The sequence below is a fragment of the Nicotiana tomentosiformis genome, chromosome 8 (genome assembly GCF_000390325.3).
Source record: "Nicotiana tomentosiformis chromosome 8, ASM39032v3, whole genome shotgun sequence".
NCBI lineage: Eukaryota > Viridiplantae > Streptophyta > Magnoliopsida > Solanales > Solanaceae > Nicotiana > Nicotiana tomentosiformis.
This window is the reverse complement of record NC_090819.1, coordinates 108549775-108561451: the sequence shown is the minus strand read 5'-3', so window position 1 is coordinate 108561451 and position 11677 is coordinate 108549775. Positions and strand designations below refer to the sequence as shown.

General features: G+C 36.9%; 1 long non-coding RNA gene across 5 annotated transcripts; it reads right to left on the bottom strand.

Annotated features, from left to right (window-relative positions):
* Positions 1-410: 410 nt before the first annotated feature.
* Positions 411-3710, bottom strand: LOC104092006 (uncharacterized). Of its 5 annotated transcripts, XR_004505928.2 has the most exons (6): positions 3387-3708; positions 3222-3293; positions 3031-3095; positions 2833-2888; positions 2230-2297; positions 411-807 (listed from the first exon to the last, which is right to left on the bottom strand). It is a non-coding gene; the product is annotated as an uncharacterized lncRNA (long non-coding RNA). The 5 variants fall into 5 exon arrangements; XR_011410561.1 differs by having other exon boundaries at positions 2826-2888; positions 3031-3293; positions 3387-3710; XR_011410560.1 differs by having other exon boundaries at positions 3031-3293; positions 3387-3709.
* Between the last annotated feature and the right edge of the window lie 7967 nt (positions 3711-11677).

Below are 11677 nucleotides of genomic sequence, written 5' to 3'. Positions count from 1 at the left end.
ATAACTAGCAAATTGCGAATTAATTTACAATTGATAGTAATCGTGTAGTGAGTAAAGTATAAAACCTTAAAGTAATATAATGTTGGTCGATCCTTTTTTGGTAACTAAGTTAAGTTATACTTACACTCTATAAAGCTGAAATTTAAACTTGAAATCAGCTCCATATTTGAATTTCTCAAGTTGAATATAAATTATCAAACCTATTTACGTTTAAAAAATGCACATCTATTGGGAGTATAAAAAAGTCTTATTGTCCGTTATAAAGTTTCATTTTTGAAGGGACTATATTATCTAATTTTAGCATACTTCTTTAAGAATAACTAGTATTCGTACTAGCGCGTTGCGCGGAGAATGAAAAAAATAAAATAAATATAAGAAAATTTTACTTGAATAATACGGTAGACATGAAGGAGCATGAAAGAAATCTGATTTTGTTATTCATTGATTCCTTATATATGTTGGGTCTTGTTGCTTTCATATATTTACATACATAATCAACACACATTGTGTGTTTCAAACAAAGAGAAAATCAAGAAAGATAGCATACATAATTTACTTATAGCTTCTAGCTAATACTGTAAAGCAAATTTTTGGGCTTTACCATTCTTAGATAAACCTTTGCCTATATGCACGAAGAAACGAAAATGTTAGTGAAATTAACTACTTATAGAATTGATGTGATCCAAATTTACTTTGACAACTCTAGTTCTTGCTCTTGACCATCACGAAATTGATGACTCGTGCTTCTCAAGATCAAGAAATGAAATAGAAGTGTGTTCGACTTATGCCAACTGTAATAGCTTCCACCTGTAACAAATCGAAAAGGGTATTAGAAAAATCTGAAATCAATACAACGTTATTTTAATAGAAAGGAAATCAAAATACATACCAACTTTATTGAATGAATACTGTCTTATATGTTAATTTTCGTCGCGTCCTAAAGTTTTTGCATACTTTCTTCAAATTTATAGTTGTCTCATGTTCTGTGCTACTACTATATGCCAAAAGCTGTAAGATTTGTCATGTTTTTCCTTTAAGGAGAAGGACGTGACAAACTTATTAGTTTGGGAATGTTAAGCAAGTGTTTATAATGGACTGTATAAGCTTGCTAGAGAAAAGTAGATGCACGAAAACAAACGTGCATTTTCAATCAGCATTTTATGGTCCTTAAAAACACACGTTTCACAAGATATTACCCGAGTTGAGGAAATTCCAATTAAATGAGCTTTTTGGTCATTAGTCGCGGCTTCAACAATACATAACTTTATGAACGCATCATGTGTACCTTCAAGTTGAGAATAAATACTGGAAAGTGTGAAGAGGCCTTAACCAAAAAAAATGATATAGAGAGATAAGAATGATAACTACTGACCAAATATACACCAGATTTCTTAACTGATAAAATTGTGTCATGTGTTTTAGAATAATAGTTTTTATGATTAATAAAAGAGTAAAGAGACAATTACGGTTGCAACTTGTTGAAGAAGGATAAGACTGAGTCGGCACTCTGTTAGACATCAAAAGGAACGTATCCTAAATATTTCATTTCAGATCTCAAAGAATAGAATACCAAGATAAGAGAACTATGGATGACCTAAGAATATACAGTTGAATATGTATGACTTTTTGTGTCAGCTTTATATTTATTCTAAAGATATGCTTTAAAAATTACCTTGCAACAGTTTGTTGCTGTGTAGTACAGTAATTTTAGAAATCAGAGATATTTATTTAAGCAGTCAGAGATATAAAATGATAATGTGAAAACTTTTTTAAAAAAATTGGTACTATTGAGAGGTGTGAAAACCTTTTCTCAGTCTAAAAGAAGTATTGCCATAATCCAGTTAACGGAACTGAGCAAATCCTAAGAATTTTCATAGATTTCTCTAAATAATAGGCCAATAAAACCTACTTGATCAATACACTATATAATTCCACAATGTGTACCCTTTATTGGACTTTCAATATGAAGGCCAAGAATTTGTTGATATTAAACTTAGTAGATCTTAAACTTAGTTAGAGTGAACGATTTGGGTCTCTCCACTCATATGCTGAACCAAATTTCAGATCAGTTGACGATTAAATAAAAAATTTACAATGCACATAGGATTTAATCTATTATCTTTCTTTCCAATTCTTTATTGACATCCAAGATTGCTTCTCCACTGTTTGAACAATGTATAATTTTGCAAAAAAATAATTACAGAAAGGGGTCTGGTGAAAGTCGATTACCTCTAAACAATGTGTGGCGTAGGATACTTAAAAAATAAATCTAACTGGCATCCAAGCTTGCTTCTCCACTATTTGAAAAAAAAAAAACAATGAAAAAAAAATTAGAAAAAGGGGTCTAGTCAAAGTCGATTACCTCTAAAAAAAATGTGTGACGTTGGATACTTAAAAAATGAATCTAACTGGCATTTAAGCTTGCTTCTCCACTATTTGAAAAAAAAAATTTAGAAAAAGGGGTCTAGTCAAAGTCGATTACCTCTAAAAAAAATGTGTGACGTTGGATACTTAAAAAAAATGAAGCTCCTTTACCAATATATCTTCAAATCTATAGAATTAATTGATTAAGGTTTTGTAAAGTAGCAAGTGAAGGAGCAAAGAGTTGTGCAATGTCTTTCTGACTTAAATTGTAAAGCTTTCTATTTGTGGCATGTCGACTTTCACTATTGTGACATGTTTAAGCAATTATAAAACAAAGCAAATTGGGGTATGCAAGCTGTAAAATTAAGGGATGATAATGCTTATTGAAAAACTAACATGTATATGATTATGATCTAACTCAGTTAAATTATTCCCAGACATAAAGATGCCATATCTTTCACCTTTTACCTCAGGAGCTTGGCCACAAGAGGGTAAAGCTTTAACTATATCCTATTGAGCACATCCTGCAATGCAAAAGCATATAATTATATATAACGTGCCTACATCTATGCATATATAGTTAGATTGAGACTCGACATTAACCTCCCACTATCATAATGCAGCGAAAGACATAATAAAGCAAAAAACTTGAGAAAAATCAATTACCGGGAGTTTACAAATCATATGCCCACTAGAAAAGGAAATTTGATTTAATCTTGAAAAAGAATTGCCTGAAAAAAGTTTAGCCCAAAGGAAGAAAGATCCAAAAAAGTTGCTACTATAAAACTCTAACAGAATGAGAAGAATAATACCCAAATTAGATAAATAAAGGGAAAAATAGACAAAATACAACTTACTTTATTACTGAATATATACTCCCTTTGTCGATCACATTAGAAGAATCCCACAGATCCTCCTTGTGAAAAATACTGCAAAAATACAAAACAAACAAAACCTACTTAGAAGTAAATTAATAAAAATAAAATGCACAACCTGCACTTTTTCAAATAAACAAATAGCACCTTTTCTGGATGAAATTGTGAACCGATGATTTCGAATCCATAACCATGGTTTAACAATGTTGTTGCCGACGAACTTTTAGCAATTCAAAATTTTACTTCAAAATTGAACTCCGGAGTGCATGAATGTAGAATCATTACGGATACCTTGAGGGGGAGATGTGAAATTGCAAAAATTTCAAGCCCCACGCATTGAACAAAGTTCGTGATTAAGAAAAATAGGAAGAGAATCATTTATGAGGGATAGTCTAGAACGTGGGTCTTGTTTCAGTTTATATGAGGGAGAGAGAGTGTTTGAGTTAGTTTAGGATTTTGTTTCCCACGTTTGAAAACAATCAATCATGGATTTTTATTTTTATTTTTTTTTGCTTTATTACTATTTCTATGGCAAATTGTGTTTTGATGAATTTATAGGGTTATAATAAATTAAATAAAAACTAATGAAAAACGTGGGAGTCTATTTCCGGAGGGCCATTAGTAATAATTAAAGATGTCAAACGGGTCGAGTTGACCCAGTTCCAGACCGGCCCAGTCCGGTAGGTAGGGGCGGGCAGGGTTGGGTTGGGACGGGGAACAGATTGTGTCGGGTAGAATAGAGGTACCGGTTAACCGCACCAATCAGAACCGGTACTGTCAAGTCAAGTTCGAACCGGTTAACCGGATCGGCCCGGACCGGTTCAACGGGTATTTCAATTTATTTTTTTAGGGTATAGTTGACCATTAAAAACGGTCAGCTGCCATTTTGATCGTTGCCCAATGGCTATTTTGCAAGAATAGCCCTTTTTGGGGGATTTTCTTTTCAAAAATAACAGTTTTAGTATTTACTAATTTAGCCCTTTAAAAACTATAAATATACCCCCCTCCCCTCTTCTTCATTTCTTCACTCATCTCTCAATTCTCAAACCCAAATTCTCAATTGTCATTCTCTCATTTTTCACCTAAATTGCAATCAACTATTTGACTCTCATTTTTTCGGAATTTTATTTATGATATTATTTGAAGTTTGAAATTAGAACAATTGACGTTTCTTCGTGATAACATCGTAGTTGCGAAATTCAATTTCAAGACTTCAAACATCATCAAATGTTCAATTTACTGCGGAATTCGGTGCACTCGTTCCAACTCTTTCTCTTATTTAATATTTTATTTGAATATTTATTTTTTATTAGTAGTTAAATTTTCACAATATATTTAATGCTGCAAAAAGAGTTTGTAATAAGGTTGCTAATCGGGGTAATCAGGAAAATAGAAAAAGAGGTACTACTTCAACTTCTAGTAGTAATTTAAAAGACTTTACGCATGTTTCTGAAATATCGCATGATAATTGTAATGACACGGTCGGTCGTTTTGAGAGTATTAGCCCCGAACCCGTATTTATTGCTCCCTCTATTTCATTTTATGATTACGTAACTTGCCGGGAGGTTTGGTTTTTGGTTTCAGAGTGAAATGGGATATATAGTCCTTAAAAAATAGAAGTTTAAGTCGTAGGAATTAACCGTAGTTTAATTTGTGTGAAGACGACTCTAGAATGGAGTAATGACGGTTCCAATAGCCCGTAGGGTGATTTTTGTCTTAGGATCGTGTGATGTCCCAAAAGGTCATCTTATGTTTTAGAACTCGAATCTGCGCTCTTAAGCCTTAAAAATCTTATTTTCACCCTCCTTGATTTGCGTGCGAAATCCGAGCAGGTTCCCGAAAAGCTTTTATGTTGAAAATTGATGAAAATAATTTTTTTTTAACCTTAAAAGTTAATTTTAGTTGACTTCTGTCAATATTTTTGGTAAACGGGCCCGTATCCGTGCTTTGAAGATCTTGATAGGTCCGTATCGAATTATGGGACCTGGACGTATGCCCGAAATTGAATTCGGAGGTTCCTAACTTGAGTTATGAATTTTTGATGAAAATTAAAAGTCTAGAAATTATTTATTTTTAAGAATTGATTGATATTTGGCATTGTTAGTATCGGGTCCGTATTTTGGTTTCGGATCCCGTTACAGGTTTATTATGATATTTAAGACTTGTCTGTGAAATTTGGTGAGAAACGGAGTTGATTTGATGTGATTCGGACGTCCAGTTGAGAAAATAGAAATTTTAAAGTGTTCTTGAGAATTTCATTTGATTTGGTACTAAATTCATAGTTTTAGGTGTTATTTTGGCAATTTGATCGCGCGAGCAAGTTCGTATGATATTTTTAGACTTGCGTACATGTTTGGTTTGGAGTCCCGAGGGCTCGGGTGAGTTTTGGATAGGCTACAGAGTGATTTGGACTCAGAAAAATAGCTAGTGTGCTTCAGCTGTGTTGCAGGCCTCAAACCTCGCAAATGCGAGGTCAGGATTGGCATTTGTGATCACTGTTGAGGTCGCATTTGCGAACTTCTCATTGCAAATGCGAAGAGAAGTTGGGCCAGCCTATGTTCGCAATTGCGAACTTTTCTTCGCATTTGCGAGGGAGTCTAGGAGGGGTATGGATCGCAAATGCGATCTTTTGTCCGCATTTGCGAGGTCAGTGATCGCAATTGCGACACTTTCCTCGCATTTACGAAGGGCAAAAGGATTGTGAAGGCTTCGCAATTGTGATAGCCCCTTCGCAATTGCGATAGCCCCCTTCGCAATTGCGATAGCCGCAAATGCGACGTTTGCAGCTGAACAAAATGACTTTTGGACGGGAATTTTTATTCATTTCCCAAATTTTCAAGACCTAAAACACAAGAGGCGATTTTTCAAAGACCATCTCTTCCCCAAATCATAGATAAGTGATTCTAAACTGGTTTCTTTCAATCTTTCACTATATTTTACAAGATTTCAACCTAAAATCTAAGGTTTTCATGGTAGAATTAGGGGTTTTGGGTAGAAACTAGGGATTTCGAAAATTTGGGATTTAGACCTCAATTTGAGGTCGGATTCTAAAACCAATTATATATTCATGCTCGGGGATGAATGGGTAAATAGATTTTGGTCCGAAGCTCGGGTTTTGACCAAGCGGGCCTGAGGTCAATTTTTCGACTTTTTGGAGAAAAATTTGGAAAATTTAATTTATGCAATGTAATTGATTCCTTTAGCAATATTTGATATTATTGAGTTGAATAGATACGAGTGGTTTGGAGGTGAATTCCAAAGAAAAAGCTGTGATTGAGAATTAAGTAGCCTTCAGAGCAAGGTAAGTGTTGTGTCTAACCCTAACTTGAGGGAAATAGGAACCTTAGATTACTTGCTAAGTAAAATTCATGTGAGAAGCGTATATGTGAGGTGACGAGTACTTATGCGTCCCTAACTTACATGTTTTCCATGTTTCTTAGTTTTTCTTATATTGTCTCATTCCTATGCCTAATTGCGATGTGTTATATAAGTGTTGTTCAATTTATCATCATTATCATGTTTACGGATTTTCTGGTGATAATTGAGTTTTTATTTCAAAGTTGAGATTGATGTTATGGAACCAAATGTTGAAGTAAGGTTTGTACTTGTTATTCTATCTCCATGTTGTTACTTATGCATTGCATTATGGTAAAGGAGAGTGTTAATGCAGAAGGGTGATGCCGTGCCATATTGTGAGTGTTAATGCACGAAGGGTGATGTCGTACCATATTGTGAGTGTTAATGCACGAAGGGTAATACCGTGCCATATTGTGAGTGTTAATGCATGAAGGGTGATGTTGTGCCATATTGTGAGTGTTAATGCACGAAGGGTGATGCCGTGCCATGATATGAGAGTTAATGCATGAAGGGTGATGTCGTGCCGTTTCTATTGATTTTTATGGTGAGATTGAGAGTAAAAGCACGAAGGGTGATGCCGTGCATTTTTTCTTACTGTATTCACTATTCCTGTTGATTCATGCTATATGGACTGCTCCGGTGATCATTCTGTTGTAGTTCTTTATCTTGTATTCCCCTCGGTATGTTCCTCTCCCGACATTTCCTGTTTAGTTCTTCATTTCTGTTATTTGTATATACACTGTTAAATTATACAGGTTGATTTGTAGGTGCCTTGCCTAAGCCTTGTCACTACTTCGTCGAGGTTAGACTCGATACTTACCAGTACATGGGGTCGGTTGTACTGATACTGCACTCTGCACTTTCTATGCAGATTTTGATACCGGCTCGGGTTGATCGAGATTTTACCATTGGTCCGTTGTCCGGAGACTCAAGGTAGATCTGTCGGTGTACACAGACCTTGAAGTCCCCGTCTATCTTTTCTGTTCTACTGTTTATTTCATTCAGACAGTTGTATCTCTTACAGACTATTACTTGTAGTAAATTCTAGAATGCTCGTGAATTGTGACTCCGGTTCCGGGTGGTAGTAATTAATACAGTTGTATGATATTCCCCACTTATGATATTTCATATTAGTTAATTATTGTTAATTATTGAATGGAAATAAGGAATTGGTTTAATGATTCTCTAACGTTGGTTTGCCTAGCAAGTGAAATGTTAGGCGCCATCACGGTCCCGTCGGTGGTAAATTTTGGGTCATGACAGTTGGTATCAGAGCACTAGGTTGCCTAGGTCTCACGAGTCACGAGCAAGCTTGGTAGAGTCTGAAGGATCGGTACGGAGACGTCTGTACTTATCTCTTAGAGGCTATGAAGTTTAGGAACAATATCACCCCTTTCATTCCTTATCGTGCGGCATTGATTTTGCTTGAAACCTATATCTCACATTCCTTTGTATCTACTCGTGTTTGATATTGCGCACTCTGTATCAGTTGTGCGTCGACAGTTTGTGATGCCGCAGATGAACTACGAGAGAGACAGAGATGCTCAACGTGTGGTTCCAACTAAAGATACGGACGTATTGAGAGATCGACCAGTGAATAATGTGAGGGATGCAACGAACCTTGGCATCTGGTTGATTTATACAAGCTGTGAAGGTTAATATTGTGGACCATCGGACGTGATGAACTATGACTTCGCACCGAGTGGGGGGGAGTCCACTATCAATGAATGGATTGCGAGTCATGTGTTATATCAGTTTTGGCCTGAAATGTATATATGTGGTACTGAAAGGTTCTCCCCAAATTTATATGTGTTTAAGGTTTGAGATTTTGTAGAGGATAGGGTTGGGACTTGCGGTATGTCCGCCTACGTAATAATCTTATACTTCAGTACCAAAGGAGTTAGAGAAATAACTTTAAATTTACAGAAAATCTACTCAGCGTAGACGTGATGGTTGCGGATTTTGGGATGCTTCGAAGGAAGTACAGTGGTCGACGAGATTCTGGACTATGTGTTTCATGCCAAGATTTTCCTAAATAGAGCTCTACTTGTGTGATCGTTGTGTATAAATGGGGGTAAGGGTTACCCCAAAGAAGAATCGAAGAGTATGTTAAGAAATGGGTCAGCTCGACAGTGTTGAGTCAGCATAACAAAAGAAGAAATTGGCCTTGGGAGAGATAATTCTCCACAGGTGTCTGTGGCAAGCCTATGAAGAGGGCAGACCAGTCAATACAACACCGCCACTTGGCTCGGTTCTCAGAAATACTTTTGAAAGAGTTTGTTTCCCGGACTCTCCGTAATGCATGGCGCATAGGGTTTGAATGATTGCGTCAGGTCATTATGACGGTGTCATAATATTCCATCGGGTTCAATAAGTTAGCCCGTCATATTCCTACTTTGCTTCCTACAGCCAGAGAGTGAGTCCACATACTCATTAAAGGACTTAATTATGATCGTAAAATTTTGTATGACTTGGGAGCTACAGGATGATACTTCATTTCTACTAGTGGTAGAAATTGCCAAGATATTAGAACGTGTTCGGGGTGAGGAAAAAGGAAACTAAAGAGACCAAGACGTCTCGAGTTTCTGGGGGGATTCAGTGAATTCTACTCTGCGAGTATAAATCATTATGGCGGGGTCTCGGGTAGTCGGCCAACCCAGTTCACACATCGGATTAATAAAGGTGCTCCAGTAAGTTCTTTTAATGCACCACTGACATAAATGTCCTACAATGGTTATTCCAGTTATCTGGCACAGACTCAATATGAGCGGCCAAACCCGCAAAGGGGTTGTTATGAATACGGCGATACTAGGCACATCATGAGAAATTTGTCCCAAAACTTGGGAGAGGCATATTTCATCAAAGCACTCAGGCTACGTGTCCCGTTGCAGTTACTACACCACCTACACGATCAGTTAAGAGTGGAGGACATGCGGGTAGAAGGCGTCCTAGAGGTGGATACCCATCCGTTGTTATATTTGTTTTATGGTATGGTGGAGGTCGTTACATCAGATGGTGTCGCTATAAGTACGACCTCGATTTAAAATAAAGGAATAATTTCTTTAACTTGATTCGGTTCTGAGTATCAAGACGAGTCCTCCTATTATGCTCCACTTATGAGCGAGCTTCGTAATTCTATAATCTACTTATGTGTTTACTTCTGTTGGGAGGTTTTATGGAGATAACTACACCTATCATTCCATGATGGACTCTAATAAGATATGTGAGGCTAAAGGTGCCTTTCTAATACTTATTTCGGTATGTTTTGATGTATTTCCGTATAATTGACTACAAATTGTAAATTATATGCGCTATCGGTGTGAGGTTCATTATATGTTGTGATTTTGTTTATCGAAAGTTATTTAAAAGGAGAAAATGGAAAGTTTCTATTGGCAAGATGTGCATATTACTTGTGATTAAGAACTGAGGCTGAGGTCCTCATATTTTTAAAATAAATTGATATGTTTAAACCGGGCTATGAGCTGCGGTGGAAGTTATATAAGGACGAGATCCTTGTGATAAAAATTCTTGTGTTTTAATTCTCCCTTATGAAAATTAAATTTGTACTATAGTACTAATAGGGAGCCATGCCTGCTAGGCTTATTTAAAAAAAAATTGTATGAAATTCTCTGTGCATAATTGCCAAATTCGTATTGCAATATTGAGTGTAACATACGAGGTAGGTGCCTGCCCAGGTGGCGTTAAATGTGACTCGTTAATTCGGGTAAATAATTATGAGGTCTTCATGCCTCGCATCTCGTTATTAGTATTGTGAATGTTTGAAATGAGATTTTTGTTAACATGAAGTCAATTGACGATTCTGTAATTGATTATAAACAACTATTAAGACCAGATTGACCCAGAAGGGTGCCCCATTTAGATGGACAAATGAGTGTGAGTTGAGCTTTCAGAAGCTCAAGACCACTTTGACTAAAACGCTAGTGTTACTATTACCCACAGGTTCAGGATCGTATACGGTATATTGTGACACCTCTCACATTGGGCTTGGTGCAGTATTAATGCAAGATGGCAAGGTAATTGCATATGCGTCGCGGCAATTAAAAGTTCACGAGAAGAATTATCATGTTCATGACTTAGAATTGGCAACCATTGTTCATGCGCTGAAGATTTGGAGGCATTACCTCTACGGTGTCTCGTGTGAGGTATTTACTGATCATCATAGCCTTCAGTATCTGTTCAAACAAAAGGATCTTAATTTGAGGCAGAGAAGATGGTTGGAGTTGTTGAAAGACTATGATATCACCATTTTGTATCACTCCGGAAAGGCCAATGTGGTGGCCGATGCTTTGAGTAGAAAGGTTGTGAGTATGGGCAGTCTTGCGTATATTCCGGTTAGTGAGAGGCCATTAACTGCATATGTTCATACTTTAGCTAAACAGTTCGTGAGGTTAGATGTTTCAGAACCCAGTCGGGTTCTAGCTTGCACAGTCGCTCGGTCTTCTTTATATGAGCGCATCAGAGAGAGGCAGTATGATGATCCTCATTTACTTGTCCTTAAGGACACGGTTCGGCATGGTGATGCCAAACAGGTTGTTGTGGGGGGAGATGGAGTTCTGCGAATGCAGGGTCGTATTTGTCTGCCTAATATGGATGGGCTTCGTGAATTAATTCTTGAAGAGGCACACAGTTCCAGGTATTTTATGCATCCAGGTACTCCCAAAATGTATCAAGATTTGTGGCAACATTATTAGTGGAGGAGAATGAAAAAGGATATAGTTGCATATGTAGCTCGGTGTCTGAATTGTCAGCAAGTTAAGTACGAGCATCAGAGACCTGGTGGTTTGCTTCAGAAGTTAGAAATTACTAAGTGGAAGTGGGAGCGTATAACTATGGATTTTGTTGTTGGGCTCCCACGGACTCAAAGAAAATTTGACGCAGTTTGGGTCATTGCAGACAGGTTGACCAAATTAGCACATTTTATTCCAGTGGCAGTTACCTATTCTTCAGAGAGGTTAGTTGAAATTTACATTCGTGAGATTGTCCGCCTTCACGGGGTACCCGTGTCTATTATTTCAGATCGAGGTACGCAGTTCACCTCACATTTCTGGAGGGCTGTACAA